Source organism: Poecilia formosa, unplaced genomic scaffold, assembly GCF_000485575.1.
Source record: "Poecilia formosa unplaced genomic scaffold, Poecilia_formosa-5.1.2 Scaffold36, whole genome shotgun sequence".
Taxonomy (NCBI): Eukaryota; Metazoa; Chordata; class Actinopteri; order Cyprinodontiformes; family Poeciliidae; genus Poecilia; species Poecilia formosa.
Window position 1 is genome coordinate 528,466 of NW_006799975.1, and position 25,767 is coordinate 554,232.

The window sequence follows — 25,767 nt, forward strand, 5'->3', positions numbered from 1 at the left end:
AATCAACATTACAGATGGTGCCTGCAACTCTTACTGATCTTATTAAAAGTGGTCTTTGCTTATGGAAAGTACAGCTTTCCTAAGAGATACAACTTAAAAACTCTGATAAGAGGAACATTTTGGAGTACTTGCATTGGCAAAGCTTATTGCAGATAAACAAAAAACTCAGACTGAAGGGTTTTCTTTCCAACATTTCAAATACTTGTCAGCATAGTCACCAGTTAGCAATTCCGTTGTTGAAAATAAGTCTTAGTAGTTCACAGACATCAAAGATAAAGATTGTAGGTTTTTGGTTTTAATGTTTTGACTGTTAAATTAACAGAGTATATTCTGCACAAGTTACTCATGATATTGCGGTAAGCTACTGCAATAACTTAAAATACTAATTAAAATTTTCCATTAATTTTTTTACTGGTTTTAATGAATTGCAGAGTTGGAGTTTTGCTGGAGTCTACTTTTTTGGGAGAAAAAAAGCAGTCAAAATTATGAATTGAGAAATTAAGTCAGGGAGTGGCAAAATCTCAACAACAAAGCTGAAAGTTTTTCAGGCGGAGTTAAAACTTTAAAGGTCTTGCTGCAATTTTCTTAAATTATCACTGAGTTTTAATCAAATGTGCTGGCGTAATGTATGGCATAATTCATTTTCAGTAGAAAACAAAACATTAGACAACAAAGACAAACAGTCCCAGCAAACAAACAGGATACTCATTATTTTGTGTGATTCAATTACAAAGGGGGAGTGTCTTTGCATTTTTACTATAACAAATTACCTCTTGTAGCAGAACAAATGCCTGACATAAATCATTTGTCATATTTCATTATGGCACCAACCAGTTGTGAATACACTCTGATTTCCATGCTTCCCCCTGATTACCATTCTCACATTTAGTCTTGCTGCTGTTTCTGGTGCTGATGAAGAGTTCTGTGTTTTCCACAATTATTTTTGTACTTGGGTGATTTATAGACAACACTTTCTTTTGCTTGCAGCAAATGTAAAGCCCTCTCTGAAATTTGACACTGGTTTAAATTTTTACCATTTGAAAAAGATGCACTCTTCTGGCAGCCTCTGTACTGCAAGAAAACCTCTGTTAAATCAGTAGCAATGGATTTATCCAATCCACTGTCAGCATCAGCAACAAATGTCAATCTAATTCTGAAATTAATCTTCTAGATGTTTCTCAATATATATGATTGTAACTGAAATGAATGAGGAAAATTTTGATGACAATTCTGATATTGTTATACACAAGACTTGTTCAACCTATAAGCGAAGTATAGAGACTTAAACACAAATAGGAAAATGATTTGTTTGTCGTTCTAGTTCCTGAGGAAATATAAAAATCCCAAAGACAGAATATAAACAACCACTGTGGCACACGCAAAAGGAAAAGGGTTTCCTTTTTTTTTTTTTTTTTTTTTTTAACTTTTCTGCCCTTTGCTACACTTGAAAATGCCAGACAAGCCATTAAACCTGGATGCTATTCTCCAAACACATACAGCAGGTCTGGACAGCTGGCATCTTCTAATGTACTTATTGGGTGTCTATTCAGCCCCTGTAGTGCATAGCCTTTTAGAGATGTTCTCTTAAATATGTTCTTTATTTAAGATACCAAATGTCTTTATGTGTCTTGCATTTCTGGAGGGTTTGGATAAAGAAAAAGCATCCTTTAATAATCTGGTTGTGATGGTGCCTAAAAGCCAAGTCAGTGCTTTGAATACAGCTTGTTCACAGCAAGGCAGAAAAAAAAAAATATCTTCAGTTGTTTATTGGAATAAGAAAGAACAAAACTCTGAAATATGTTCTCTAATGGAAATGATTTTTCAGAATAATATAAATAAATAACTACAGTGCATATAGTCATTTATTACGTAGTTGCGAGCAAGTTTGACACAGGTGTTTGTGTGTGTGTGACATCCTATTGGTTCAGTATGATTAATGAGTCAGAACAGATATACTTTAAGCTGTCCATTTACAAAATAACACACACACTAATTTTAACTTCTGTTTTCCTGACAACATCCTCAGGATTACATTTCCTCAGGAACCAAGCAACCCTGAAACAGAACCAGGCATGAAAATAAGTGAAGAAACAGTAGAAGATTGATTGAAATATTAGGAGAAGGTCAAATGTTTCCAACTTTCACTGTTGATCACTAAAGAAGGATTACAGAATAGGGCAGGACTAGTAAATCATTAAATCTAAAAACTAGAGCCATTTAATGTGTTATATCACAAACAGATAAGCTAAAGGTTTGCAAACACTTTGTCACATTTTAAAGCTTTAAATGTGTTTGTGATAGATAGATAATATCTTATGCAACATAAACTAAAAAAATATCTGTGCGCAAGATTATTTTGGCAGATATTTTTTAAATGTAAAAAAAACACTGATTTGCCATTTGTCATATAAGTCAATGTAGATTAGGCTAAGTCTAAATCTAATTCAAAATTAGCGAAAATACTTTAAAAAATAATCTTCACTGAATCTTTCCTTGTAATCTGTCTGAACATGAACAGTTTTCCAAAGCAGAAGAGGTAAAAGTTTCTTATGTGGAAAGCTGACTGAGACAAACCAAAAACAATTTGAGCTTTAATTGCACTGAGAGGTGTTTCTAAATTGTATTGGCTCAGTGGGCTGGAAAACAACACATACTACACATTCTGACTTTCATTTGTAAAGCAATGTTAATATTATGTCTCATTTCCCTTTTCTTTCACAACTATGCACCATTTTGTGTTGGTCTGTCACATGAAATCCTTGTAGAACACATTGAAGCTTTTGGTTGTCACATAACATGAGAAATTCTTTTGCACAATAAATGCCCATCTGTGGTTGTTATGTTTACCAAATAAAAGTTCAAATAAAAAAAAAAAAAGACATTCCTTTTAGCACTTTTGAAGCAACAAAATGACATTGCACATTTACAAGCCTGTGCCAAAATGCTTCCTATGTGATTAAATGTGTTTATTAGGAACGACTCATAATTACGGCTCAATTTAAAATGCCGTATTTGGTATGACATAATAATTAACGTCCCAATCAATTCTTCTGACACAAATTACATTACTTCATTTTGAATTGCAGCCACATTAACATGCTGATTATAGAAAAAGAAATACTTGCCTGGAAAATTAGTAATGAAGGTAATTACAACAAAAAGCATGTGTTATCACTCAGGAACATTTATTCATGACAGGTTATTCACACGTCTATTAACCCTGCACTGAGAGGATTTTAGCACTGTGTTTATCTTTCACAAAAGTTATTCAAAAAGTGTTTAGTGAATTTGATCACATATCTGGACAAACTGCATTGCTTTCACATACTAATCCAAACAGCTCCCTCTTTTTGTGTGTATCTTTTGACCTTCTGTTTTTTGCTCTCATTTTCATGCTATGCTGAAGAAGAGTGAGAAAACTTTTTCATCTGCCACAAGTTGAATGATTTCATCTGGTTGGCCGACAGTTTCAAGAGCACATTAACTTCTTTTTGTGGCTGCAGAGTAATGTGATATTTTCTCTTACCTCTTCCTACTGCTGCTGGATGATGATGATGATGATGATGATGATGATGATGATGATGATGATGATGATGATGATGGCAGTGACATAAGAAGCACTGCAGCTACAGGCATGATGAGGCTGTCTGGCAGGACTGTGGCCATTATTAATATTTTTGCCTGCCAGCCGTTTCTGGCTGTATTGGTCCTGGAATTCTGCAGCTTTATTGTTGGAAAATGAACATGTTTTTTGTTGTTGTTGTTGCACAATGAAAACCTTAGGTTATCAGAGTAGGTGAAATCAGAGTATTCCAGTCTCAGCTGGTCCTCTTTGTAAACGGCTTCCATAAGGAAGTCATTTGAGGATCTTCGGGCCATGTCTCATATGAAAGCACGTGGTTTTCGATTGTCCCTCCTAATTGTTCCAATCAGATATAATCATGACTGAGCACAGCACTCTCTGAGATGGTTTACCTTGTTAATGGAGTCAACCGAGTTTTCAGGAAATAATTATAAAATAAATTTTTGAAGTTAAATTATTAATATATAAAGAATTACGTCTGACTCCAATGTAGGTGATATGGACAAGAAATTCAATTCAGAACCTGTAAAAATTTACTAGTTTTACTGCTCTGTAAAACACCAGTAGATAGTTGGGGATTAGTATTAGTTTTAGAAGTCTGTTACATTCACCTATTTAAATAGCTGGTTTACATCCTCTGAATTATATGATGCTATCTATATTAAAACTGATCTCTAGGGAAGTGCTAATATTATTGACTCTAAGTTGAACTTTTTGTACTGCAACAACTGAGGTATCTCAGTGTTACATGTTTGGTAGCGATAACTGATGAATATGCATTTATGATAGTAGTACACCTATACTGTCAGAATAGAATGTTAATATACCACCTTAACTCTAAAACAGCTGAGAATAAAATGGTTTAATTTATTCTTTTCTGTTGTGTGAATTATTTTCTCTCCCTCTCCTGTTGTCTTTGCTGTATTCAATTGAATTCACAAGATATGCAGTTTTCAAATGGTTAAACTTAATTGTTTTTTGTAAATATTCACTCATTTGAAAAAACTTATACTCTAATAATACTATAATTTATTGAGGCGATCTTGTGAATCGGACATGTATAAATAATTGTATTTTTAGACCCAGCTTAGTTCTACAGAAAGGCTTACTGCCTGAGTTACTGGTGTTTCTAAAACAATTCCTGGTATGTTGATGATGAGGCTGCTGCTGTGGACCTGAGCTGCTTGCTGTTGTTCATCGGAGGCTCCTGTTGTTGTGGCTGCAGATGGTACAGAAGAACCCAGTGGTACCGGTGCTGCTAATGGTGCTGCTGATGTTGGGAGTGCTTTTTCTGTCACTGCTTCTAGGATGTTAAGGTTTTTTATTCAGATATGTTCACTGTTTCCCTCCTAATTAAACACAAACACATAGATAAGTGACAATCTGACAAAATACATTATTTAATTTCACATCATAATACAATCTATTGATTTCCATAACATTCCCCAAAAGGTAGTTCAGCAATTAGCTCATAAATTGTAAAAATGTCATTTCTGCCCCTTTGCGTGAGTCAATTGCTTATTGTCAGCAGCATGGAGGCAAATTATTCTCTCCAGCTTCATGAAACCCATAAGTACATCTCAGAGCTATTGTGTGACTCAGGCACCAGTATAATGTCATACCACCCACTCATGGTTCCGCCATTAAGTTATTGTTCAAAGAAACAAAGGTACACTGAAGTACCCTCCATTTTGCCTATTGTATACAAAATACAGCAGGCAAATAGACAGGTGGACCAAAGAAACTCAATAAGACTCTTTAGAGCGACTCAGCAAATAAGAAAGTCAGTCACTGACAGCTTCTATAAAAGCCTCACTTCTAACCTAAATGACCAAACCCAAGGCCATGTCTGCTGAGATTGCTGTAAACTAATTGTTAGAATTGTGTGAAGAGCAGAAAGCCAAACAAAGAGTGAAGCAGGAAAATGAGCAACTTGTTTCAATCAATGCAGAAGAGGCTAATTTAAATAATCCCACCTGTAAAGGCAGCGCTATGTGCTCATCCTTCATTTTAACTCAATTTTTTAAATTGCCTTTTTTTTTATCTTCATAGAAAAATCAATCAATAAAATTGGGTCAGCCCTCTGAATTGAATCAAGCAGGTAATAAAGAAAACAACAAAGGCCAATCAACTCACTGCAGGAACTCCAGCCACAGATCTGCTATTACTGTCTGTAATATGAAATATGTCTGCAAACATCTAGCCATAAACTGAGAACAACTCTGGATGTAAATTGTTGAAAGCAGTGACGCTCATGAAATTTTTGGAATTAACAACCCCAAACCGCCTTTATGTCTCTCATAACAGCCTCACCCAGCTCCATTTGTTCTCCTCCGTCATTAGAAAACCTGTAGTGGCTGCAACATCTAATGGATGTCTAGAGAAAGAGACAAAAACAGATAAAAAAAACAAAAAAAAACACTTGTTGGACCTAAACTGTAAAAAGATAGATTAGCATGCATTTTGGAAACTCAGTCAACTACTCTACTGTGTTTTATTGTAATTAAATGTGTTGATCAGGTTGGTGTTCAGAGCCAGTCCAAAGCATAAGCAAACTAAGCAGCTGCTTATGGTCCCCTTCCAAGCTTGAATTTAACACAGACCATAGTTCTAGGATTTTAATGTGTTTATTGAGAATGAATGTTTTTTTTTGTTTGTTTTTTTTGTTGTTGTTTTTTATTTGAGAGCTTCAGTACAGATTTTAAATTGTTTTGCATTTAAATGTAAGATTCAAATGAATTGGTAAGTTCCCTTACCACTCAGAAATGGAGAACCTAAAGGTTGTCGTTTTGATGGACTCAACTATGACCACATATTTAATTTTGTCTTAAAAGCAAAGAGTCAAAAATCTCAGGTAGTTGAGATTAAAGCCTAAAAGGATCCATCCCATCTTCTGTATAGGTGTTATCATGGCCAGCTCCATGATAATGAATTGAAATTCATTCAGTTGTTTTAGAATGAAAACAATTGAGATTATCTGACTATCTTACCAGAAAACACCCAAACAAAATGCACCTCATGCCAAACAAATCTTATGTAGTTCTGGCATTTCAAACCAGCCAGCGCAAAACTGACTGTCTGACAGAATGCTGACCAGAACTAAAGGAGCATTTTTCAAGCCTACAGAATAATTTGTTGAGGTTGTTAACAATTTGGAGGCTTATCTCAGTGTGGGAGCCTGTGGCTACAGTGTCATCACCCTCAATGTATGAGTGTGTGTGTGAATGACTGATTGTGGTGTCATGGTTTAGAGTCCTCTGATTTGATAAAGCACTTGATAATTCAAGCCATCTACCATTTTGACACAGGTCAAAAAATAAATGAGAACACCCTCATTGAGAAAACACATTTACAGTTTACAAAACATGACTCCAGGTGAGAGCTGGATGTCTTCTGTAACACAGAGATAACAGTAAACCAACCTTCACATACAGAAAAACAGATTCCACATTTCCAACCAGGATCTAAGACAATGGAACTGGAGGAAAACTGACTAATGCTTTGGAGTTGCTGTTTGATGAAAATCAATGTACTATAGCAACAGATAAAGCAACAAAAAGCAAAAAGAAACACACACGCACACACACACACACACACACACACACACACACACAAAAACCCACAGAGACAGCCACCCACAGTGCCATCCTGGACCTTAAATTTTAGGTGAATATTTAAGCAATTACATTCACATATGTTGCTCAATATTTTTGTTGCCATAGAAAAGATTTAAACTTTTTTACATTTTAATCAGTGGATGGGCTTCATTTTTATTTAATTTAAAATCTTTTTCTGGTGTCAGGGTTTATCCTAAATGACTTTCCTTCAATGCAACACCTTTTTCATATTTAACATGCTTTAATTATTCTGTAAAACTTAAATTATGCCCAATAATGTTTCAGGTTCAAAATAAGCTAATATATCACATTTGAAGAAATATTGTGATATAACTTTCATCACAATAAACACAAGATGAAACCAGATACAGTAATGTGAAGAGTAAGATCGCCTGCATCCTTTAGAAAGTTTTGCTCTTCTTCTTAAATTTATTGTGACTGCACGGAGTACACTAAGGTTTGTCACTTCATTTTTGTTTATGTACTAGAAACTGTTTGTTGTCGAAATAACAATTTGTAGGTGGGCCATTACAGAGGCTGACCATTTCTACCACCTGTTGTGTTTTGGAACCAGTTTTTATTTTGTTCAAATAAGTAAGTAACTAAGTACATATGTAGTACTGTTGGTGCAAAACCAGTTACGGTAAACATATTTTCCTACAGTCAGCAAATAAAAGACACAATCTGTCAGTAATCAGTTTGCATGATTTCTATTTCTTTTTTTTTCCTTTTTTTTACACATTCTGTTCAGAAACATTCCACACTTCTTCATCTGATGTTGTGTATCAAATCAATATTTAACTAATAAAAACAACAAAGTGTTCTTAAACAAAGCTCTATTTACTCAAAGATCAGATCTCTGTTTTGGAAAAGGTTTGCCATGCTGACCACAGTGAAGCCATCAAACTGAGCTTCATGTCTTGACATAAATTTCTTCTTGTAACTTTTTTTTGCATCCCTCTGTCTTGCATTCTGTTAATATTAAACCCCCAGATAAGCCAGTGGCCTTTTTCTGTTGTCCTCTGATTCGCCTCTATTAACCAAGAGGTGGGGAAATAGGAGCAAATAAAACAAGATCTAAAAAGAATCGATAAATGCTTCATCAGATTTAAAAGACAGGGTTAGCCTCAGTTTTATGGGTGCTGCGTTACAGTTTCAGGGTGACCAAGTCCTTGGGTTTAAAAGAAAGCTTTATGGTGCTGTAAACATGGCCCGATTCTCTTTTCCATTTCAACCACATAAAGTCATGACAGAAAGGTAAATCTTCACAGGAAAGTGGAAGCTCTTTGCCCCCTATTCATCTTGTGTGCAGGTCTCTCACTGCTTTCCCTTTTTGTCCAGTCAGGATCACAGGAAGGGTCAATGCCACAATCAAGCTTCATGAAAACTGTTAGCTAAAGGGAAGCAGAGCTTTCTGGACACACAAAAATAGTGACATCATCAGCCTTGTAATTGCTTTTTGACTGCAATGCAAACCTGCAGGACAGATTTTACAACAGATATGAACTGTATCAAACGGAGACAAAAAACATCAGTTCCAGTGCTTCTGGAGTCATTTCTTTTGTTTCTTGTGAAAATCAGCTCTGGAAGGTAAGTGTTCCTGTCTTCGAAAGTGGCCAGCTGATTCTTGCAAGTATCATTGATAAACTGGTTCACCATCTGCACTTTAAAAGCCTTTGGAAGAGCCAGGAACTGGGGAAACATTTTATCTCTATATATGTGAAAACAAGCTGCACACCCCACTGGATGGAAAGCTAATAAAGAAGAATTATTTCCATTTGTTGTCACATTACTTATTCTAAGTTTTACAATATAAAGTAAAAAATTGAAACACTTAGAGATATAAAGATGTTCCTGAAGTAAAACACTCAATAGGTGTGTGTATGTTCACAGTTGACTTAGAGAAAGAACTGAAAAATTTTGGCCATAAATGTGTTTGGATGAACACAATCATGAGTGGTGTTGACTTTTTAAGTTAGCCTTTTCTTAAATGCTACCTTTGATCAAAGGTAAGATTTCTGTCATCTGTTTTTAGTAGCTGTTAATAAACCAAAGGGTGTGTTGTTAGTCAATCTCCTAAATCTGAGCAGACATTTGTTCAGAAAATGTTCAGAAAATGCCAGCTTCATCCAACATCAATGATTTATGATGAGTCTTTTGGGATTAATGTCAAACTGAACACGAATTTGCTTTTAAGTTAGAATTTGTATGGAATTGCTAAATAAATCACACTGCATTTTTTTCTCATATAATTTTAAATAAAAAAGCATAAGTGAATAAAACAGTAAATGTAAAAATATAAAATAAAAAACACAGAGTGGGCAAAAAAAATTAGGACAGCTAGTCATTAGTTGCACCAGAGTCCTTTGTCAGTCTACTCCAGGGTCAGGGAATTGCATTTGTGGTGTAACCTGACAGACTGGTGGACATTTATGATAAGAGAGGGGCAGGGAAGAATCCATTTAACCTCAAGATGCTGCTGCGGGAAGTTAGCCAGGTCAGTTTTATCCTCCACAAACAGATGGTGGAGTAGGCGGGGAGAACTAAGCTAACAGGTGGCGAAAGCTAGTTTTCTCAGGCCACAGATTGCTCCATTCTCCCAACTTATCACCTCAATTTCTACATCATTAACCTCACACAACAACACCCATAAACCCCAGACCCAGGCAGGAGGAGTCCTCTCCCCTGGAATGGTGAACGCTTACTAGTGTGATTCACAGTATCCTTCATGAGGTGACTGAAGGATCTCTATTGATGCCTGAAACCTGTGTGAATTTGAGCAAAATTATAGGTTAATGAAGTATTAGCATAACATGCTAGCCTAGCATTTTGAAGTACAAATTACTGCCTCTTCTTTAAACAGTTTATGTATTTTGACATGTTTTGCTGCCCTATAAATTGGTACACTAGTGCAATAATAATAATGAAACAATAACAGTAATTCCAAACAATGGTGTAAAGTTGACAGCTGTTTGGAAAAGCATGGCAAAGTGAATGAAAAACTACTGATAATGACTTTCAGCTTAAACCATCTTCAGTGAGCTTGGCTCCAAATCAGCCCTGTTACTTCATTATTTCCCTCCCATTTTCTAAATCTTGACTAATGACTGACTAGTTCATCTGTTTTGCTCTCCACTTTTTAATATTTTTAAACATTAATGTTAAATAGCCTGTACTTGTGTAGCAGTTTATCATTTCCAGAGGACCACTGTTGTTACACTACATTCAGTCACTCATCTATTTGTTGGGGTTTGCCATGTGTCTTTTCCTGGTGGAAAACAGCTGTTGTCAAGTTACTTCTGTCATTAGAATAAGCTGAAGAGAATTTGCACACACAACAGGGCAAAAAGCTTTGGACAATGACTGTTTGCTAGCAAGAATAGCAAACTGCAGTTCAGGTTTTGAGGCTTCCAGGAGCTGGTGTTCTAACTGTGATCATACAGTTAGATCACGGTATGGGATTGCTTCCCAATCAAGGTGGTCAGCTTACTTTCAGCTCTGGCCAGGAAAACTGCTGCATGCTGGGGCAGCAGGTGCAGTGGTGGTGCAGGCACACCACATGGTGTGACTATTGTCCTCAATGCAGCTGTTCTGGGCTTGATTCCCGCCCCAAAGCATGTCAAACATCAACACTATAAATGTAATATATTTTATAATAAAATACATATTTTCTAAAAGAGTTCTAGTTTTTTCACTTTCTCATAAAAACATAGAAAATAATATATGTCTGTTATTTGTGTGAAAGCTAGAATTTTTCACCATAATTGTGCTGGGTTACATTGTACACATTTTCACACAAATGGTCTGCAGCTGTGATCATGTCATGTAAACACTTCAGCGGCTTACTCATGTGTCACTGGCTTGCATTTTCCAACCCTGGTTGGTGACAGGACAACTGTTTCAAAGAATAAAAGACAATATTTGATATGTTCACCCAACTGACTGAAGCATTCCTCTTAAAACATAGCATTAGTTCAGTGAGACCATGTACATTACCTTATAAGGCCTTTTAGAAATCTGTCAACGACAACTTCTATTCAGTAACATTTAATAATCCATAAAAAATATAAATGCACTTCCTCTGTTGCTCCATTAAGAGCTTCAAGCACCACTTGAGTTGTATAAATGTTCCCATTCTTGTCTGTCTGAAAAGTCCTTGCTATTTTTCCACATCTAATATTCATGTTCACAGAAAAAGCTCCAACTAAAGACTGAAAGCATGTGACCTTCAAGGTGTCATTCTGTAGAGTCCTCAAAATGATAAGTATTCTTCATAAATTAGGTTTTACATTTACTTTTGAATCATTGATACAAGTAAATCTGAATCAAGCTCACATGGTTCAGGAAAATTACTACTATCACTTTTAATATTATTTAAAATTGAAAACAGTAAAAAATAATATTGAAAATAATCAGATTTGAAAAGAAGAGCAAGAAGCATTGCTGACTTAAAGAAATATTACAGACCTAGAGTAACAGGGGTTTGCACTGAGAGAGTTGGACATAAAGTCTGGCTGTAGGGGTGAATGACAGCATCTGAATATCATCACTGCTTTGAAGAACTGCTTTACTTTTTTCTTTTTTCTTTTTTTTTCTTTTTTTTTTTACAAATCACTGACATTTTGCCGTTTCATACATATGTTGCTTTTGCATTTCCGCCATGAACTGAAAAGTAATTTAGCACGTTCTGCTTTGCTGACTTGCATTAGAAAACAATCTTGGCTTTGGTCTTGAGTAAATCAATGCACTCTCCTTGAGGAAGAAAATTGTGTTGGGTTATCAGAGGACCAGAAAATGAAATCTTTTTTTTTAATATCTATGCAGTGCCACTACAGATATGATCCAGGGAACAGCAGTTGCTGGTCAGCTGGTCTGTTCTGCTTGAAGCATGGTGGCAATACAAATCCATATTGCTGTTGTGGGTAAATATCTGCTAAAGGAATAAAAACTTTCAAAGGCATTCACATATTCATATTTTTTTATTCTGTTTATTCTTTATTCTTCTTCATAACAATCTACTTTAGTGACCTGCATATAAACTAGACTTGCTCTTGTATAATTGATTTATTGGTGTTTTGAGTTTTCAAAATGGCTATGGTCAATTTTTTAATCATTCTGATCTGATCCACCATTGTCCTCTGAAAAATGACTTCTCTAAATGTTCCAAACAATAACAAAGAAATTCTTCTGTCTTTCCTTGATGGCTGTTCTTGGACAGCTGCCATTCTCCTCATGATGATGTTTTCCAAAGTATCCACCACACTGTGAGTGCATCTGCATTGTATGACGGCTATTGTGAATAAAAGAGTAAATAATAATTATTGGCCACAGACTTGAACGCATTGCCTTTAATCAATGCGTTCAAGGATTTCATTACATTTTGTGTCAATTATTACATAATGTGGTTCCAATAATGTGCTATTACAATGTGAAGCCTGATTTTATTATATTCTTACATAAAGTGGTGTTATTGCATAATGTGATGTTTCTTGATTTCAAAAATGCAACAAATATGTTTAAATTCTATTTATTTTTTTATTTTGTAATGACTGTTATTATTAAACACATTTTATCCAAAATTAATATTCAACTTTAGTTTTACATCTATCTATCTATCTATCTATCTATCTATCTATCTATCTATCTATCTATCTATCTATCTATCTATCTATCTATCTATCTATCTATCTATNATCTATCTATCTATCTATCTATCTATCTATCTATCTATCTATCTATCTATCTATCTATCTATCTATCTATCTATCTATCTATCCATCTATCTATCGAGAATATTTTTCTATACTGCGCCATCGTTTCCTCTGACAGGACCGTTCTAATTAATCTTTGCCTGCCTCCAGGATGTCCCGCTGATGGGTATTCTTGCGACTGTCTAGAGCTGCCAGATGTGTCAATGGAGTCGTCTTTTGAGCAATTGATTCCTGTTTGGATTTATAAGCCAGGCAGTTGACGGCGGGACAGATTCATAAGCTGTACCATTGACTTTGCTTGGCACAATAGCTGCCAGCAGTGCAAGTGGCGGCTGACAAACGACGGCGTTGAGTTGACTGTGAGGGAAAATTACCTGGACCCTCTGCAAAGCCACCCGGCAATCATCCCACATGCCTTGTGTCTTTCTCACTGCCTTTTTACTGCCACACTCAATCACTGCCAAACAGATAATACAGACAAAACTACAGGAGAGGGGGTTGTGTGGAAATGTGCATATGAGCATGGAGTTATTACACCCATCAGTTTTGCTGCTACACACTCTGAGACATTTTACTTCTGCTCTACAGGCACAGGAGCCTCCCTGGAGTATATAGACAAAACAATCAAGACACCTAAATGATTATAACCATCCATAACAAGCAGCATGCCGCTGAATATTACAAAATTAATGTGACAGCAAGAAATGAAGAAAAATGTCTGACAGAGCACTAGTCGCTGCTTTCTTTCCAATATAATTGTCTTAAGAAAAGGCAAAGACTGAAAGTTGACTGCTAACGTCAGTTTACATTGTGTTTTAATTGAATGTACGGCAGTCAGGTGGAAGTCATTGTAAAGATGGGAGAGAACCACAATATATTCAATTAAAGTTAATTAATTGGAGGAGTCTTTTTGGAGGACCTGGACTTCTTCAACACTTTTGTTTCTGTAATAAATGTTAAAGGCTATTTAGCTGTGTTTCCTGGTCTAGGACCATGACAGACTTTCCGTTCTTGCTGAAATTTAATGTTCCTCAACAAAATTCTGTTAATGACTTTTATTTCTTGTAGCTCAAAATGCTCTGATTCTTTGTACAAGATTTGTTGGTTATATTTACACCATCAAGCACACATAAAAGTATGAATATGGCTTCCAACAGCTGGTAACTGTAACCAACAATGGGAGAAAAGCATCATAAAAGAATTCATAGAGGATGTTCATCCAACCTGCTCAGTGGTGTTTCAGAAGGTGAGGCTGCAGACTGTCAGTTTTTATTGGCCCAGAGGAAGCTGCATCAGATGGCCATTACTGACACACAGTACATCCAACATGCATGCATACACACAACTCACTAAGTCACACAAGGACAATTGAAAGAGTCAACTATCATGACATGTTTTGGACTTTGGAATGAATCTAAACTACTTGGTAAAGGCCATGAATTCAGAAAATAAAACAGGAAAACCTAAACTGGAAACATTTTTTGTTTGTTTGTTTGTTTGTTCCAAATTCAGGAGTGTTTCTTTTATTTATGAGGTTGGGACCACAAGCTGTATTGTTATAGTTATTGCACCCATTTATTACCAATAAGTGTTACAACTGCTTTAAAAAAATTAGCTCTACTGATTACTCTGATTAACCAGATTTTCAGCTTTAGACGTGTGGCAGATCTGCCGTTGTTGCATCAACCTTCCAGTTCTGGTTCTGGTCTGCTCTGCATCCCCAGAACCAAAAATGGAGAAGCAGCATTCAGCTTCTATGCACCACAAATCTGGAACAAATTTCCAGAAAATGACCTAATCAATCAATCAGTCAAGTTTGTTTGTATTGCAAATTTCTGCATCAAGGGTGTTCAAAGTGCTTCACATCATGACAACATAAAAATATCATAAACATCATTTAGCTAACAATTATGTAACAAGTAACAGGCATTACATTTTGCCAAGTGTCATTACAACCATCATTACAAGGACGATTAATTTTCCAGGTGAGATTTTAGTCTTGATTTAAAGGAACTCTGTGTTTCAACAGTTTTGTAGTTTTCTGGAAGTTTGTTCCAGATTTGTTGCAGTAGCACTGTAGAGCTGCTGTGCTCCACAGTGCTACTGTACCAACTATGCCACTGTGCAGCCTACCTTCAAAGTCATTCAAGAAGACTGTTGGCACATGCATTTTGATATGGGTAATATTGATCTAGTGAGGATCTGAAGGGATGGCTGAGTATCCATGGCAGCAGCAGGTTTATGCATATCACACCAGTTGCAAACGAGAGATTTCCTTCAGGGTTCCTATCCTGCCAGTGTCTAGAAGTTAAAAAGAAAGCATTACAATGAAGTTACTGAAAATTAATGTTTCCTTTATATACACACCATTCAAAACACGGATGAATGAAAGGATATACTCATATTCCAAGGAGGTGAAATACACAAACTACCATTCATCTCCTCAGGTTTTAACCCATGGAAAATACTGTTTCCAACATGACAGCATAAGAAAAAAGATAGCAAACAGTGCTACAGCAGATATGGCTTACTATAAAGGAAACTTTAAAATACTTTTACTAAAAACATAAAAAAAAACTACATATCTATTCCAGAATTTTTTCTCAAACTATTTTTCCATTTGAGATTTACTACACAAACGTAGCACCTTCAGGCATCTGGTAAATCTTTAAAACGATGTCCCATGATTGAAAGTAGCAACATCATCCTAAACCACAGATATAGGTCACACCTGCCTTCTCTTCCCACTAACTCCTGAATGGATAAGACACACATGACTTGGTAAAAGCAGGTGGTGAGCCATTTTAAGTACAAGCACAAAGTGAGTAACCAACATCCTTGTAAACACATCTTTAGAGGATGAGTCAGTGAGTGACGTCTGGAAGCCAAGCCACTTCCAAAGAAATTAATGTGTAATTTAAAGCCCTCTCTCCTCCACACAAATGCTCTGGGCATCACTGCATCATAATCTACTGGTAGATTATTATGTCTATGTTAGATTGACCTATGGAAGTTAATAAACATGGCAACTTCTTCTCTCATTCTATACAATATTAAAAATACATTACAGATGATGAGAACTTTTACAATGAAACCACAAACTATGAAAATGATTCTAACTATATAACAAGATATAGGGAACATAATAAAAGGACTGAACTAAGGTAAAACAGAAACAAAGCTGATCTAGTCAAAGATCACTAACTACGATGACTATCAGTGGATCTGGCTTCCTATTATAGGTTCTGGTCGGAGAAGAGAGACTTGATTGGACTATAGTTGTGAATCCTTGATTGTTATGTACCAGGGATTCTGTGGAGTCCAATACATATGGTCTTGTCATTTGTCTATTGTTAAGGAAAGGGGATTGTTCTTTGATGCTAAAGAGATAAGTTCTAAGTTAGATAAGTTCTAAGTTAGGGAAGTAACACTTATAGTCTCGAGGATCAAGGCCCTTCTACTGTCATATGACACTGCAGAGAAGCCCCTTTGCGGTAGCCGGCTCCTCAATCAAGCTAGGTAGCTTGAGCAAGAGCAAGCCCACAGCTAGGAGCGGGGTTGAGTCAGACAAATGGAGCCCGTGGATGACTGAGTATACGCTCAGCTGCCTCTCTTCCACCATGGTGCTTCCCAGCTGGGAAGCCATATCCGAACCGCAGCTGCTGCTCCTGCTGTCGTCCTCGTCACTGTCGTCCTCTCTGCCAGTGGGATTATCCAATAAACGGTCAGCATAGCTAGCATCCTGCTCAGCGTAGCTAGCATCTCCCACGAGCAGCGACCGGACTCGGTGGGCCCGGTGCCCCGGTGCCCCGCCTAGTGCCAGCCTAGAAAAGGCTAGCTCTGGCTCCTCTCTTCCAGCGGGAGGAGAGCACAGGAGCGGCAAGAGGGCTGAGGCGTCAAGGTGAGGTCGGCGTGCTGGGGACCCAGGCATTCCTCGAAGATCTGGTGCCCATCAAAGGACATGATGTACCCCGTCCGACAAGACGGGTAAAACGGACATTTGCTCTTAAAACAGTGCTATCTTACGCTGAAGAAAAAGAGGGAGCCGTTTGTCCGGTCTGACCATTATTTATACAGCCCGGGGTGGGGCCCACTCAGTAGGTGGGCATGGACTCAGCTTTTTTCAGTGATGGGCTGCACGCGAGGGATAAACCCACTAGCGATAGCCTTAAAGGGCGAAGCTTATATGAAATAGAACAAACAGTCATGTTTTTGGACTGTGCTGCAAGGCAACAGTGCAGCCCTGAGAGAATACCTTTGGGATGTTTACAGTCAGGTGCGCCGCCAGGAAACTTGGGCCCCATGACAAAAAATTTAATTGGGCCCACCTGCTGTTACAATTTCTTGAGTCTATTTGACCCATAAAAAGCAGCACAATTTTAAAAGGATGCAACTGGCTTTCTTGTCATGACAGTTTGTTATGAGACAGGTAATCTGTGAAAAGATGAATCTTCTCCAGCTCCTCCCTGATCTACTACAGGCAGCTAAAGATTGTGATTGACATTGGTAAAACTCGCCTCCTGCCTCAGATTGGTTGTTTCTAGAGAGCACTGGGAGAAGGCAGATGAATTAAATTATTCTCAGATAATCTCTCAACATATTGACTGTCTTAACAAATATGTACATTTTATTAATAAAAGTTACATACTGCAGCTTTAATTTCACTTAGGAGGGGACAGTTCAGGAGGGACATGGCAACAGATATCTGTAATTTAAATGCAAGCTAAGGCAGGACTATCTGAACTGACAATATGCTCTTTTTATTATAATTTTATAAAGATTGTTTGAATTTCTGTTACTAATAAATATATTATTTTGTTGTGTTAATGTAAAAAGAGCAGTGAGACAAGAAAAATCTACGTAGACTCCCTCGAATCATGCTAACTAGCTTGGCATTGAACACAGTGTTGCTCACCTTTTTTACTGGGACAGGAAGGAGGGATTCTTTTGATATGGTGGTGAGAGCTGCTGCTGAGTGACTCATCTGTTGTTAAGTGTGGTAAAAGGTACCACACTTAATATGTTGGTAGATTTTTTTCCTTTGTTCTTTAAATGCTAGTGAAATGAAGGCAAACAGTAGTCTGTAGCTAAGCTAACTATGCCAAATGGTTGATAATCTCACGCAGTCTACTCACCTCACTTGGAGACAAACTGGGCTACAAATTGACCCTCTTGACTTTTTTCTCTCTCTCCTTTTGAAAACCTGACTTTATAAGTTTTCTTAGCAGTATGGTAACTGCCACAGTCGTTCTTGTGTTCTACTGACTGCTGCTGAACATGTCACCATCAAGTGCTAAGTGGGAACAAACAATTTCATGCAGTTCCAGGGGGGAGTTCTGGGCAAATATATAGGTCCTTCTCAAAAAATTAGCATATCATGAAAAGGTTCTCTGAACAAACAATTAACCGAATCATCTGAGGGGTGTTGTGGTGGTGCAGGGGCAACGCACAACAACAACGCAGTGGTCGCAGGTTCGAATCCTGGACTGGTGACATTTGTCGCATGTCTTCCCACTCTCTCATTGCCCTCTTTCCTCTACTACTACATTCAAATAAAGGCCACTAGAGCCAACAAAATCTTTGAAAAAAAAAAAAAATCATCAACCAATATTGTGACTTGTACTGTAACTACCTAAATAAACTGACATCAAATCTTGCAAAGTAAACTTTTGGTAATAGGTTCCATTACTGAAATATTTAATTTAAAACTGAAAAGCACCAGGATTGTTTTTTTTCTCTTGTTGTCTTTGCTCATATGATGTTTTCAACATCAGTTACTCTGTTTCTTTTCTTTACTTCCTCTGACAAAATGGCAAACTTATTTGCTAATATTTTGACAAACGTTTTGCATAGCAAAAGACCACCGAGCTGTTAAATGAATGTTTTAAGTCAATGAACTGTGAAGCAAACTTCCTCCATCATATTCACTATTTTTCCTTTGGTTGTAAGATGTAAAAAGACAAACAGATGCAGAGCTGCAGCTATTAAAGGAGTTGCAGACAAATGCATGTTGGATTATTTATAAATCACTTAGAGCAAAGAAATAATTTGTCATATTTAAAATCAGCATTTATGTTGTACCTCCACTTACTAACTGTCCAGTGCATCGCTGCATCGATGCAACTTCATTAATATTGCAGCAACATTATTTCCACAACAGCCTGCACTTTAAGTCTCATCAGATAACCAGGGAAAGTTTGTCTTGTTCCTTTTAAAAGAATTCTCATATCATTGCATCCTTGTTTCCTCTCATCGTGTTTGCTTCACTCTTTATTGCCTCCAAACAGCCAAAAATGTAGAAAAATATTGTCAGTAATGGCAGACTTTAAAGGTCATAAACTGAACAGGACAGAAGATGCAAGGTGCAACATTAGCTAAAGAACAGTCTGCACTAAATGTACGAGTTGACGTAAAGCAGTCATAGTTTGACTCATAACAGCTTTTCAGTTGTTAAAAATGGTGCGAAGACTCACAGTGGGCTAGCGTTTCCAACACGGCCAGATTTAAAATTCTGAACTTTAGTAGACACTTAGCGTGAACCAATCAGAGAGACTCATGTTGACTCTGTAAGTGTTTGGGGTAAGTTGAGCCAATGGCTCCATGGCTGAACTTACCCCTAAAATGCTACACTTTTATCTTCAGTTTATGACCTCATGTTGTAACTTATGAATAGCACAATTGATATAAAAAACTATTATTGTCTAGACATAATTCTTATGATACACTAACTTCACTTGCGAGAGTGAAACATTTAAGAAATAAAAGTCTTACCTTCACAAACTTCATTAAACGATGCCTGCCTTCTATCTATTAGGTCACATGATCAATGTGTTTTTCTGTTTCCTAGAAACAAGGAAACGGGGTGGTTCAACTTACTCTTTGGCTCAACTTACCCCAGTCTTACCTACTACCTTCAGGTGATGTCTTTACAATATAACGCAATATAATAAATAAAAGAATCAAACACATTTAAAAAAAAAAATTGTAATCCAGGTTGCATACTGTTAAGAAAATAAATTTAAAATATGCTAGTTTTAAAACTTAACATGTCTTGTTTGAAATAGCCTAATTATAGTTTTAAAATCAGTAACTTATTCTGGCCTATTGACCTTTATGTTACCTGTAGTTAAAGCAGATGGTTTGCTAGAATCGTTTGAACTGCCTTTTGTCTGTGTGGGAAACAAAACAATACAGTAGAAGTTCCGATTTTCACACTCATCTGTGGAAAGTCGTAAAACAGCAGGAGTTCCTGGCTTTAGAGAGAGAGTCAGATACAGCTCCTGGTTGGATGAGCAAAGATACGCCTTATTTGAATAAATTAAAGACAAGAATACGCCTTTTACTATTAAACTTTCTACACAGAAGTAACAGATTAGATTTGCTCTTGCAATTCTCCAAAGACGTCTTTGGACGTCTTTGCTTTTCTTTCTCTCTTTCCTTCTTTCCATTTATGTCAGGTAAATGAAAGTATGTCTCTGTTGTTCTGCAGTTTCTGTTGTAATTTTATGCGTTGTCTTCTATTGGATTAAACTGCAATTTTGTGATGTCTGCATTTTGTGATGTCTGCACTCATTGTTGTTTTTGTGTGGCTACATGCGCCCCGCCGGGGGAACCTGGGATCGAGAAAGATTGAGCCAAAGAGTTTCTTTCTTAAGAAACATTATAACTTAAAATCTTCTTCAACAATACATTGCTAGACACCTTACAAAATGCCTTACTTGTAAAGACAAGTTTTAGTCTACAGGGAGCAAACCTCTCTTTGAGCCTGTTGAATGAAATGCGCAGCACCTTGGTGAATGTCTGTGTGATGCTCCACTGTCTCCAGTAAGTCACCTGATGAGCCACTCTGAAAGCCAAGGGCTGTTCGTACTCAACAAGATGCATTTTTAATGAGCAACACTGTGTTTGAATGCAGCGCAGAAGAATGTTACTGTCACTTCTGATTCTACATTATCCGTCCCACAACCACAGCACACCTATCAGGCGAAGGAACCAAGCAGACTCTTGAATAATGAAGGCAGGTTAGTGTTTTAATGGAGAGTGCATGTCTGATTCAGAAGGTGTCTGTGGCTATTTTTAGGAGGCTAGAAACACAAGGCATGAATGCATGCAAGGGGAGGTCAGTGAATTAGTTAAATGAATGCTGGCATTTCATCAGGAATGCTTTGCCTCACAAACCAATGGAGACTTTTATCGCCATTGCTTAACCTAGCATATTACTTTGCACTGAAAACTTTCTGAGTTTAATCATTAAATGCAAAAATATTGGATTCACAAAACTCAGTCTGCAGGAACATTAGCTAGAAGATTAGCTAGTAGTTGGTATGATCAACATGCAGGCAATTTGTTACACAAAAACATATTTCTAATAATTAATGATGGTGATGATTGTGATTTAAGTTTGTCCCACAATCTGCAGGTGTCTGGTTCGATCCTCACACCTCTGTCGTTTTGCCCTTTAGCAAGACCTGCCCTGAGTGATGATGCCGGTGCACAGCTTCTGTTAGGCTGCCACAGGGCAGCTGAGGCTACTATCCAGTAGCTTGCCACCATCAGCGTGTGAATGGCTCACTGCCATTCACATAGTGCTTTGAAAAAGTGCTATTCATGTACAAGCCATTGACCGTATTCCTTGAAGATGTTTCTCTTTTGCAGCTATTTTATATTCATAAATATCATAGATGCCTGGTAAACCGTAAATTAAAAATCAGCTTTTCAAATAATTCATATATGAATATGGGAAAAGCAATCCAAACTAACTAGGCTCTAATCTTCCCCACTAACTGTCAGATGTGCCAAACAAGTGGTGAAGTTTTGAAAATTGCTATTATATGTTATGTATTTTGACAATCACTGCATCTGTTGACGTTTGGCCTCACATTAACTGTAGAGCAGGAAGCCTCTAGAAAAGAATGATTTTGATGCATAAAGCTTTTATATTAATGCCTGTCCCTGCATTTGGTGCATTTTTATTGTTCTTCAATTTCCTGTTGCTTTTTTACATATTCTGTCTCCAATTTTCAGTTGTGCCACATGGCTAAAGCTCTAGAACTATTCTACTGTGCTGCACAGGAGGGCAACTTTTAACTGGCTCAAAGGAAATCGCTACCAGGTTAATACTGTATGTCAGATGGTGAAGCACAAGCACTTAACAGGTTATCTTTTAATCACAAGTAATTAACAAAGCTCTTTGTCAGTGTAATTTGTCCTGGTTTGGACATTACCTACACTGGTAGATAAACTCAAGCATCTCATTAGAAGACAACAGATAGGGCTCAGCATCACTACCTCTAGCCTTGAAGGTTCTACACTAATGTTAGGCCCCATTAAATCAATAGCAGTGGATCCTAATGGCTGCAGATTAGAATTCAGAAAGAGCAAAAATCTTTATTTCTTGAACTTTTCTGAGCTCTGTTCAGAATGACTGTGTATATTCATTACCTAAAACACAACATAGGAGACTCTGAGCTTGACTGATCATGTATTAAATGGGAATTATTTAAGCTAATGGTCCATTACTGGCATCTTTGACAGACTGTTTACTTTGCTTTCTTTCTCTCTCTGCTCCTTTATTGTGATGGGCTCAGTCATATTACAGCACAAGAAAAATATTGGAACTATGAACAGGATGGACAAAACATACATAGTTGGGTCTTTTCTCACAAATTATTCTGAATTTCATGTTAAAATGGCTCATATTTACAAAGAACACCAGATGTGTAACTTCCCATTTTTTAATAAAAAAATTATAGGGACTTAATAGTTGATGAAGATGAATCTTATGCAAATACCATCCTGTAGTAAAGTAGTGGACTGCAAAATGATGTAGAATCTACACAACTGAATCAGAAGTTAATAAAGGCTAAGTGAATTATCACAGCAAACACCTCAGTGGTAGATTTAATTAGGTGAGCACAAGTTTTGCATTATATATAATTTCCTCTGTTATTTATTATACAGATTTAACCAAATACATTTATCTATTTGTATTAAAAACACAAGTTGAATATTTGAAATAAAGAAAATTAAAGTTATGAAGTTATCTGTAAAGAAGATTTGTTGGTAATTGTGAAGGTAGTTGCTTCCAGTATAAACAGCCTAATTAACAGAGGGTAATTGTAATAGGTGTAATAACTGCAAATCGTTTGTGTAAAAAAGATAAATGCAATTAATTAATACAGATAATTTGTTTTATGGGTAATACAAACATAAGATCGGAACAACTGCAAATAAAATATTTAGAAGGTCTTCTTCAAGCTTGTTTTTCCACCACAAATCAAATACAAATAAATAGGAGGAAATCAAATGAACTCATATATAAAGTTCTAATGAGATTTGCAAATAAAAATTTATCAAAACACATTTTTCACTGTATTTTTAGACCAGATGGTGGAAATGCTTCTCCTTACCATATATGGGACAACCTAAGTTGCCTCATCAAAAATTTTTCATCATCATCATCATCATCATCATGAGATTTCATGATCTCATCATCATCTGTAAAAAACTAAAAATATATACATATTTTAGTTTGCTTTCCCTTTGTTGGAAATACGCCAGTATCAGAAGCTGTCATGTCTCCTGATGCTAACACAGCATCTGTCTGCGTCCAGCATCTAGTTGACTTTCAGCTCAGAGAAGCTTTGCAGATCTATATTAAGCATATAGATATGCTATAACTCCCCTAACAGATGTAAATAATCTTTCATTTTATCTCTGAAAGAAACATTTCATATGATGGAACATACTGCAGCAGTGAGTGAAACGCATCTCCATTACCATGAAAAAAAACACTGTTTTGGTCTCATTTGGTTAGCAGCTAGGCTTCAATTTGTCTACATTTACTTCATTCAGTAAAAACAAAGGACAATCATTAGCCCAGTTAGCAGAAACACAGTTGGACAGACAGAAATTTGTTGCAAAATATTTAATTCTGCCATCCCACCATGTAGTTTGAAGACGATGCAGCAGTTATGATTCAGACCTTTTGTCTGCACTGTGGACAGAAAACATCAAGCTTGAAAAGCTGAGGAACAGCAATGAAAAGAGACAAACACTTCCTCTCTGCTGTGAAGTTCCTGAGAAAACTTTCTTGTCTACCTGTGCTCCTGCTGTTCTTGTAACTCACTACTGTATCTTCAGCCCAGGCACAATTAGAGTTCTTTTTATAGCACCACTAATGCCTACTACATCAATGTGCTTCTCTGTCTGGTATTATTAATTATAAGTAACTGGCAAATCAAATCACACCCTGTGTGGTTTCTCTTTTTGTGCATTCTGGACAACAAGGTGATGCTGGGATTTTTTTTTTTTTTCATTACTTAAAGGTCTCCCTGTGCCTGTTTTGCAGAGATAGTGGTGTCATCCAGAAACCCATCTTGTTGCTATCAGAACTCAAGCAATGAATACCCCCCTGCCTCCCTTTTTTCTACTCACACACACGTACACACACAGGGTGTTGGAAGCAGCATTTACACACAGAAGGCAGGCTGCTCTGGACACACACTGAAACTGGGTGGGGCACAAAAGAGTAGAGGCAAAGGAAAATTGAAACGGTGAGGAGAAAGCACTGTATTATGTGTTCTGTATGTGTGCGCCCAGGTGTGTGTGTGTAAGATTGGATAAGAAAGCTATGTTGTGAGACTTGTGGTTTGACCCTTGCAAAGTCAGAAGAAGGTCTAGAGGAAAGGCTTTAGACTTGAGCCAAGAAGTGATTGAAGGAGAGCAGAGTCAGCAGAAATAAGCTCAAAGGTCAAAGCGTGACATATGGATGGGAAATCCTGGAAAACGTCGACAGAAAGAGATATATTCATACATTTATATTTTAATCTAAGGCATTGTGCATGATCTGACTAACAGAACCCCATTATGAGTAAATGATGTGCATTTAATTTCTGTTGGACTGGTAACCAGAGATCTTTCCATTGTTCTAATTCACTCTTCATTTGGGAGCAAGTTTTCATATCACATTTTTAAATGTGATATGAAAACCACTAAAATCACACTAGTGATTTTAATGGTTGTAGATACAGCATTAGCTCACATGCAGAACACTCTCAGGAGGCAATTGAAAAAATGAATGTGGAATAGAATGTGCTTCTTTGTCTGGGGCACTGGAGGCAGAAGGGGAATAACTGGAACTCTGTAAGGAGGTTAGGTAGCAGATGAGCAGTGCAAACTTAAATGTTAAAGGTAGATTGAACCTGGATCTTACACCAGATGATGAGTCCACCGGGGGGGTGATAGAGATCCTGGGTCCTAGTGTGAAGTGACAACCAGGTATGGTGAGGGAGCTTTGAGAGTCCAGGTGGAGTTGCTGGACTTAGAGGATGTCAGAGAGCGGACAGGTTACACTGAGCCAGCGTGGGGGAAGAGGAGATGAACATTGTCAGACATGAGGATTAAACCAGAAGTCCTTACGGATATCTTTGGAAGAACAAGGAGAAACCAAGATGGCACAGAGAAAGGAATCCAGGAAGCCACAGGTAAAACCTGTTACCTGATGACAACACTTGGAACATCAACAAATCTCAGAGAAATCATAGAGAGCTCAAAAACCACAGAGAAGCACAAAATACCATTAAAGGCAACTGGCTCCTCTTAAACTCTGGCTGATAAAGCAAATGATTTGCAGGTGTGTAATTGCTCAACAGTTCTACCCTCTGTGAGCAGCAACTCCTTGGCTCCCTCTGGTGGAGCCCACACAGAATGCAAACCCCAGCTCCCCAACAATCAGACTTGCATAAAACTTTTAGCGTAACACTCAAAGACACTTTACATTAAATCATTTCCATTCACACAGTGTAGAAAAGTGTTAGCAACAGTGTTGTGTTCAAGACCACCTAACCCGAGACCA